Source organism: Schistocerca serialis, chromosome 2 (assembly GCF_023864345.2).
Source record: "Schistocerca serialis cubense isolate TAMUIC-IGC-003099 chromosome 2, iqSchSeri2.2, whole genome shotgun sequence".
Taxonomy (NCBI): Eukaryota; Metazoa; Arthropoda; class Insecta; order Orthoptera; family Acrididae; genus Schistocerca; species Schistocerca serialis.
Window position 1 is genome coordinate 1,050,976,411 of NC_064639.1, and position 8,694 is coordinate 1,050,985,104.

Sequence of the window (8,694 nt, forward strand, 5' to 3'; positions counted from 1 at the left end):
TCTCTTAGTTCGTAGGCAAAGTAGAGACTTTATGGAAGCATAAAAACGGGCCTGAGTTGCCGAGCGGCTCTAGGCGCTACCGTCTGGAACCGCGCGACCGCTACGGTCGCAGGTTCGAATCCGGCCTCGGGCATGGACGTGTGTGCTGTCCTTAGGTTAGGTAGGTGTAAGTAGTTCTAAGTTCTAGGGGACTGATGACCTTAGAAGCTAAGTCCCATAGTACTCAGAGCCATTTGAACATTTTTTTGGAAGCATAAAGTAAAATGTGGTTTTCTCATACTTGCGTAACACGCTACTAAAAATTAGGTTTTTATGTTGCATTATTAAAGTTAATGCAGCAATAAAAATTAAGTTCGCAGTAATAAAGTTTTTGGTTTGTAAACTCCTTCTGAACAAATGTTTTTCAGATAATAAGTAAATATGATTTTATGTCAATCTATGTCTTTTCAAATGAAGAGGCACCGCTTTTCCTACTGAGCCAAAATGACCCACAACCCATTTTTTTTTCAACGAAACCAAACTAGCAGGTAATGCAAATTAGAAACAACCAAACTTAAAAATAATTAGAGCCTTCCCAAATGTAATGTTTTCTACATGAAAGATACACGAAAATCGTTTTATATGAATTTTCTTACACTAAAAATTACGCAAATTATTCAAAGTTAGCTGCTAAATCAAGTCGATAAAACCAAAAAATATATGAATAACAAAAAAAAAAAATTATTTACAGTCGTGGACACTGAATAGCCAGAACCAAGTGCAAGAACAGTTTGGAACACATGTAAAAAGGCGAGCGCAGTGAACGAAACGAACAACTGGATGCTGAACCAACTAGGAGCAGTCGGCAGTTGAACTGAGACAGGTGATCATGCGAAGAATGACGAGTGCGGCCGAGGGAGACCGAGACTGAGACGAGCACGCGACCGAGTCTGGAACGAGAACTGCCGAAGTGACATCCGCGACCGAAGTGAACTATGAACCGATCGTTCCTCGTTCCCGGGAACTATAAGTAGTCCGCCGCGATCGAAGCGAACTATGAACCGATCGTTCCTTGGAATTCGTTCCTCGGTCCTTTCGTTCATCTTGGTGAACCGTTCCTTTGCGCCCGTTCGTTCGCGAACTACCCATCTCTATTGGACGCAACACCGAATACGTGCTCTGGACAATTATGTGCCTTGTAATGAAATGCTTCCCAGAGACATTTAAGTCTCTTTTTATTATCTACGATAATGATCGAAGCAGACGAAATGAATTAAAATTTGTGTTACAGCCGGGACTCGAACCCGGGTCTTCTTGCTTGCTAGGCAGAAATGCTAACAATTACACCACTGCAGTACTGCACGAACTACTGAAGCCGAGTGCACTCCCCAACACAAACTTCAATTCATTTTTCCTTTACATATTGTCACTACTGCCACGGTTCTCGAATAATGGCAAGTCCCCAGCATTGGACGTAATGGTACGTCCTTGATCTTATAATTAAATGTTTCCCCGACACATTTAAGTCTCTTTTTATTATCTACGATAATGATCGAAGCAGACGAAATGAATTAAAATTTGTGTTGAGGTTGAGGCTCGAACCTTTTTTTTATTTACAAAATAACAATTTTCGTTTTACAAATACAGTTTGCATTTTACTTGTTCCAATGAGACAATCCATTCTGTGCTTTTATTTTTCTGTTATTGTCCAGGTAATTATTTCATTTGGTGCTTTCTTTTCTATTTTTCGAGAGTCTGTCAGTCTGAGTTCGTTAGTTGTGGTGTGCGTACTGTAAGACCTTCGGTACACACACCATCAGATTATTTGACTTGTCGCTCTAACGAAGTAGGCGAGTGTCAGCAATTTGTCTCGTGGTCTTATCGTGGCGCGTTTGTCTTCTGCCGTTAGGTCAGACGATAGAAATGCCACTTGCACGCTTAGAGTAGCAGATTGACGGTGACCAACTTTAAACAGAACTTGATTAATTTTCACACACATTTATTAAAATAATAAAAAGCATAGACATTACGTAACTTGATTCTGGATGCTGTTTACAATTGACAGTCTGAAGTTCTTTTGGTCTTGGTACGTTAATCTTATTCTCACATATTCTGATACTTGACAAAGGGTCTATACATTTATCTTCATGGCTATGTACAGGAATATGATAATCTTCTTAGGTGCTGACTAATGCAGACTCGTGCAGACTGGTGCAGACAAATGCAGACTCGTACAGACTAATGCAGACTGACTAATCTGAGGTCTGTACACTCGTTATAATACCTCGAGCGTTCCTGTATCACTGCGTGAGTGTGATCCGCGAGGAGAAAAGGTTCTACGTTAGCAGCAATTTCATTTGCTGCGTTACATATTAATACGCGGATCGGCGGAAGCAGAATTTGGTCCGTCTCTAAGGCAGCGCCGTCTCATAGTGCGGAGACGGACGAGCACTGCGCCTGCGCTGTTGTGCTTAGTGGGGCGCGCTCTAGTGGGAAAGTTGTGTACGCACTGACTATGCAGAACTATGTACACAACATTAGTAATGTCTTACGCTGTTTATTATTTCAGTTTAGCTTTTTCTGAGTGTTGGTACACTACATTTGTACATGTGGCAGAAGGAATTTAGAATAAGCATTGGTTGCAAGATCTAGTTATTTACACAGAATAATTTAATAAATAAAAGTTATTTTAAGGAATTTTACTTATTACTAGTTGTGTTATTATTATTGTTATTATTTTTATATATTTTTTGAGTTGTGGATGTCCTCTATTCATTTTAAAATAATGTTGAATTTTTACTATCTTCTTATTAAATCTAGTGTTAGAAACCAAAAATGGGAGGCATTTTACGTTGGGTCTTGAAAACCAGACCATAGTGGGATATGCACTAGACATTAAATCAATTTGACAGAAATATTAACTAATGTATCAACTGACACCCGTTATTTGGTTGGCTCTGAGCACTATGGGACTTAACATCTATGGTCATCCGCCCCCTAGAACTTAGAACTACTTAAACCTAACTAACTTAAGGACAGCACACAACACCCAGTCATCACGAGGCAGAGAAAATCCCTGACCTCGCCGGGAATCGAACCCGGGAACCCGGGCGTGGGAAGCGAGAACGCTACCGCACGACCACGAGTTGCCGTTGTTTGGGGAGCAAAGTGGTATCCAAAGGAGAACACTCATGAAAAAAACTATCTTAACATATAAAACAAACCATGATAAAAAAAGGACATTACCATTATAGCGAATTATTAAAACTATTTTGTCAGATTGAGCAAAGAGCAATACACTAGGAAGCATTGGACGGTGCAATCGTAGTGCTAGTTTGACACAGGTGGTGAGAGAGAGTAAAGGAGACTGAACCTAGGTCTTCTTGCTCGCTAAGCAGAAATGCTAACCATTACACCACCGCAGTGCGATGGGCAACAATGCTGTACGAACTACCTAAGGGGCTCTCCAACATGCTTCGATCACTATCGTAGATAATAAAAAGAGACTTAAATGTCTCAGGGAAACGTTTAATTATAAGATCTATAAGATCACCAATGGAACAATGACGTCCCATTACGTCCAATACTGGGGTGCTTGCCAATATTGGAGAACCCTGGCAGTAGTGACAACATGTAAGGGAAAAATGAAGTTTGTGTTGGGAAGGGCATTGGCTTAGGTAGTTCGAGCAGCAATGTTAACCATCGTACTACGGTGGTGTAATGGTTAGCATTTTTGCCTAACAAGCAAGAAGACCCGGGTTCGAGTCCCGGCCGCAGAACGAATTTTAGCTTATTTCGTCTGCTTCGATAATTATTTGCCCAGTTAGTGGATTAAGGACGGAAAAGATCTACCGTGGTTTAGCAACGAAATTCGGAAAATGCTGTGCCAAAGGTTAGAAGAGACTCGTGCGTCTTTAAAAAGATTCTCCTTGCACGAAGCTTACAACAACTACCTCCGTCATATCTTACCGAATGATGTGGCCGAGAACCCGAGAAAATGCTGGTTCTGCCTAAAATCGCTAAGTGGGTCTAAAACTTCCATCCAGTCACCCCTTGACCTGTGTGGTGTCGCAGTTGAAGACTGCAAAACGAAATCCGAATTACTGAACTTCGCGTTTAAGAAATCGTTCACGCAGGGGAATCGTACAAACATACAGTTGCTTGATCACCGCGCAGAGTCCGGATGGGCGACATAGTAATAAGCATCCCTGCTGTAGAGTAACAACTGAAAGAGTGGAAGTCACCAGGACCGGTTTTACAAACAGTACTCTGCAGCCTTAGCCCCTTACTCGACTCGTATTGATCGTGAATCTCTCGCCCAGCGCTAAGTCCCAAGCGTATGGAAAAAACCGCAGATAACACATGTACATAAGAAGGCTAAAAGAACGGATCTACAAAATTACAGACCGATATCCTTAATATCGGATTGCTGTATAATTCTAGAACATATTCCGAGTTCGAAAATAATAAATTTCCTAGAAACCAGAAAGCTTATGCCCACGAATGTCGAAAAGCTTATGCCCACAAATTAGCACGGTTTTAGATGAGTGACAACAGGTACTTTCTATATTTCTAGATTTCCGAAAAGCATTTGACACTGTACCCCACTGCAGACTGTTACGAAGGTACGAGCTGACGGAATAGGCTCGCAGACATGTAAGTGGCTCGAAAACCTTTTAAGTAATAGAACCCAGTATGCTGTTCTCGACAGCGAGTGTTGTCACAGACAAGTGTATCGTCAGGTGTGCCCAAGTGATTTATAATAGGATAGATATTATTTTTTAAGCACATAAATGATCTGGTGGACAGGGTGGGCAGCAATCTGCAGTTGTTTGATGACGATGCTGTGATGTACGGGAAGTTTTCGAAGATGAATGCAGCAGGATGATACAAAATGACTTAGACAAAATTTCTAGTTACATGAAGATGGTATCTGTTCTTTCGGACATGGCCAGAAGAACAGATACCATCCTCATATAGTTATGACTAACCGGCGATTGACCTTCTTCTCCTGTGCTGGATGCTCACGCATTGTCCGAACTCTTACGGGACTCGGAAAGATTGTCTGCTGCGAGTAATGGGTGTAATGGGCAGGGGCACTACGAATGTAGTGTGTGGACATTAAGTTGGGAATTTGGGTCTCACGGGGAGCGTGCGAGGGATAAATCCCTGCAGTCGCACTATCCTCTGTGCCCTCGGTGGCTCAGATGGATGTAAACAGGAGATCTCTGGTTCGAGTCCCGGTCGGTGCACACATTTTCAACTATCCCCGTTGATGTATATCAACGCCTGTAGGCAGCTTAAGGTCTCGATTTAATTATCCTTTAAAATTTCTAGTTGGTGTGATGAATGGCAGCTAGCTCTAAAGGTAGGAAAGTTTATGTCAATGCAGATGAATAGGAAAAGCGAACCCGTAATGTTCGGATATAGCATTAATAGTGTACTACTTTTACACAGTCACGTCGTTCAAATATCTTGGCATAACGTTGCAAAGCGGTACGAAATGGAACGAGCATGTGAAGATTGTGGTGGAGGAGGCGATTGGTCGACTTCGGGGTACTGGAAGAACTTTTAGGAAACTCTGGTTGTTCTGTAAAACAGACCGCATACAGGAAGCTAATGTGGCCTATTCTTGAGTACTGCTCGAGTGTTTGGGATCCGCTCCAGATCGGATTAGAGGAAGACGTCGAAGCAATTCAGAGGTGAGCTGCTAGCTCTGTTACTTGTAGGTTCAAAAAACACGGAAGTGCTAAGGAGATGCTTCGGGAACTCAAATGGGAATCAGTTGGAGGGAAGGCGACGTTATTTTCGAGGAACACTACTGAGAAAATTTATACAGAATTGGCATTTGAAGCTGACTGCAGAACGATCCTACTTCTGTCACAAAAACAGAATACAAGAAATCAGGGCTCATACAGAGGCATATAGACAATCGTTTTTCGCTCACTCTATCTGCGAGTGGAGCAGGAAAGGAAAAGACTAGTGGCATTATATGTAGTACAGGGTACGCTCCGTCACGCACCGAACAATGGCTTGCGGAGCATGTACGTAGATCCAGAAGTAGCTGTAGATGTAGATCTACGGTTTGTTTTTAATGAGAATGGGGAAATGGCAGAGTACTACATCCACTACTACATGTTTACTCTGCAAACCACTGAGAAGGTGCATGTATACATCTACGAGGGCTATATTTTTCTTGCAAAGCCCGATTAGTTGTGAATGAAAACGGAAATCAAAAACGCTGTATTTGCATCATTTAGCCACACCTTCCAACTACTTCTTTACAAAGTTGGGCGCTGCAACTTAGACATTTGTCGTAGCATCCTATCAACTTGCCAATACCTTCGTCATAATGAGATTTTCACTCTACAGCGGAGTGTGCGCTGATATTAAACTTCATGGCAGATTAACACTGCGTGCCGGATCGAGAATCGAACTCGGGCAAGTGCTCTACCAACTGAGCTACCCAAGCACGACTGACGCCCTGTCCTCACAGCTTTAATTCCGCCAGTACCTCGTCTCCAACCTTCCACACTTAACAGAAGCTCTCCTGCAAACCTTGCAGAACTAGCACTCCTGAAAGAAAGGATATTGCGGAGACATGGCTTAACCACAGCCTGAGGGATGTTTCCAGAATGAGATTTTCACTCTGCAGCGGAGTGTGCGCTGATATGAAACTTCCTGGCAGATTAAAACTGTGTGCCGGACCGAGACTCGAACTCGGGACCTTTGCCTTCCGCGGGCAAGTGCTCTACCAACTGAGCTACCCAAGCACGACTGACGCCCCGTCCTCACAGCTTTACTTCTGGCAGTACCTTGTCTCCTTGTCGTAAGTTTGGGCCGGCCGCGGTGGTCTCGCGGTTAAGGCGCTCAGTCCGGAACCGCGCGACTGCTACGGTCGCAGGTTCGAATCCTGCCTCGGGCATGGATGTGTGTGATGTCCTTAGGTTAGTTAGGTTTAAGTAGTTCTAAGTTCTAGGGGACTGATGACCACAGAAGTTAAGTCCCATAGTGCTCAGAGCCATTTGAACCATTTTTCGTAAGTTTGAAAGGAAGGAGACGAGGTACTGGCGGAAGTAAAGCTGTGAGGATGGGGCGTCAGTCGTGCTTGGGTAGCTCAGTTGGTAGAGCACTAGCCCGCGGAAGGCAAACTCCCTAGTTCGAGTCTCGGTCCGGCACACAGTTTTAATCTGCCTGGAAGTTTTTTTACCTTCGTCATAGATGGGAGCCGCCTGGACGTCCCGCGAATTCCCGACGCTGGTCTGTAGCTCATTGTCTGCGCGAAAACGTTGCCCTCATAGCCAGCGGCTCATGTGAGCGTAGAGATGAAAATCAGAGGGAGCCTAGTCTGACCTGTACAGTGGGTGACCAAATACTTCGCATCGAAAGCGCTGCAGGAGGGTTTTTGTTGCAGCTGCAGTGTGCGACCACGACTGTCATGAAGAAGGAATTTGCTGTTACGCATGACAGTTACATTATGTGGCCTTCATTAAGGCAGGCGCACGTCGTTAGCATGAAGACAGCGGGAGACTGTTGTTCTGGACGTCTGTATATGCTCTCAGTGTGCTCAGAAATGAGAAGTGCCATTTGATGCGATCGACGAGCATGCTAGAAACGCTGTGCGATACATCTGCGCAATGTTTCATCGGATTTTCACTGTGGTTTTAATTTCGCGATCGTCGGACCTTGAGAAAAAAATATGGCCCAGTTACATCCATAGCCTGCTAACCTCTGTGAAGTGAGGTACATCCCACTGTAACAGTTATTAGGGCATCTTCCCCTTTCAGTAGCCTATAGAGCACAGGAAAAATGATTACCGTGCGCCTTGTAATCAATCTAATCATCTCCTCACGACCTGCAAGGAAGTGATACGTAGGGGGCTGTAGTTTGTTTCCAGATTCATCATTTAAAGCTGTGTCTTGAAACTTTATAGGTAGGCTTCATCATGATAGTTTGCGTCTGTCTTGAAGTGTCTACCCGTTTGGTTTTTTCACCATCTCTGTAACACTCTCCCACGGAGTAGACAAGCCTGTGATCACTCGCGATGTCGTCTCTGCATACGTTCAATATCCTCTGCTGGTCCTACTTGGTACAGGTCCCTACAAAGTGTTACATCTAAGTATTTGTATAAGTTAATCGATTCGAATCGCGACTCATTGAATACTGTAGGAATATGATATTATTTCCTTTCGTTTAGTGTAGTGCATAATTTTACGTTTTTGAGCAATTAACGTAATTCCCTATCTTTGCACCACGTTGAAATCTTATCATGGTCAGACTGAATATCTGTGCAGCTTTTTTAGGTCATTATATGAGTACAGATAACCTGATGATCTGCAGAATATCTGTCCGCAGCTCGTGGTCGTGCGGTAGCGTTCTCGCTTCCCACGCCCGGGTTCCCGGGTTCGATTCTACATCTACATCTACATCTATACTCCGCGAGCCACCTTACGGTGTGTGGCGGAGGGTACTTATTGTACCACTATCTGATCCCCCCTTCCCTGTTCCATTCACGAATTGTGCGTGGGAAGAACGACTGCTTGTAAGTCTCCGTATTTGCTCTAATTTCTCGGATCTTTTCGTTGTGATCATTACGCGAGATATATGTGGGCGGTAGTAATATGTTGCCCATCTCTTCCCGGAATGTACTCTCTCGTAATTTCGATAATAAACCTCTCCGTATTCCGTAACGCCTTTCTTGAAGTGTCCGCCACT

The 8,694-nt window shown here is 43.7% G+C and overlaps 2 non-coding genes across 2 annotated transcripts; one reads left to right on the forward strand and one right to left on the reverse strand.

Moving 5' to 3' along the window:
- Positions 1–3,685: 3,685 nt before the first annotated feature.
- On the forward strand, positions 3,686–3,758 carry Trnav-aac (transfer RNA valine (anticodon AAC)). Its single transcript has one exon. It is a non-coding gene; the product is annotated as a tRNA-Val (tRNA).
- A 2,920-nt stretch (positions 3,759–6,678) lies between these two features.
- Positions 6,679–6,753, reverse strand: Trnap-cgg (transfer RNA proline (anticodon CGG)). The gene has a single exon. It is a non-coding gene; the product is annotated as a tRNA-Pro (tRNA).
- Between the last annotated feature and the right edge of the window lie 1,941 nt (positions 6,754–8,694).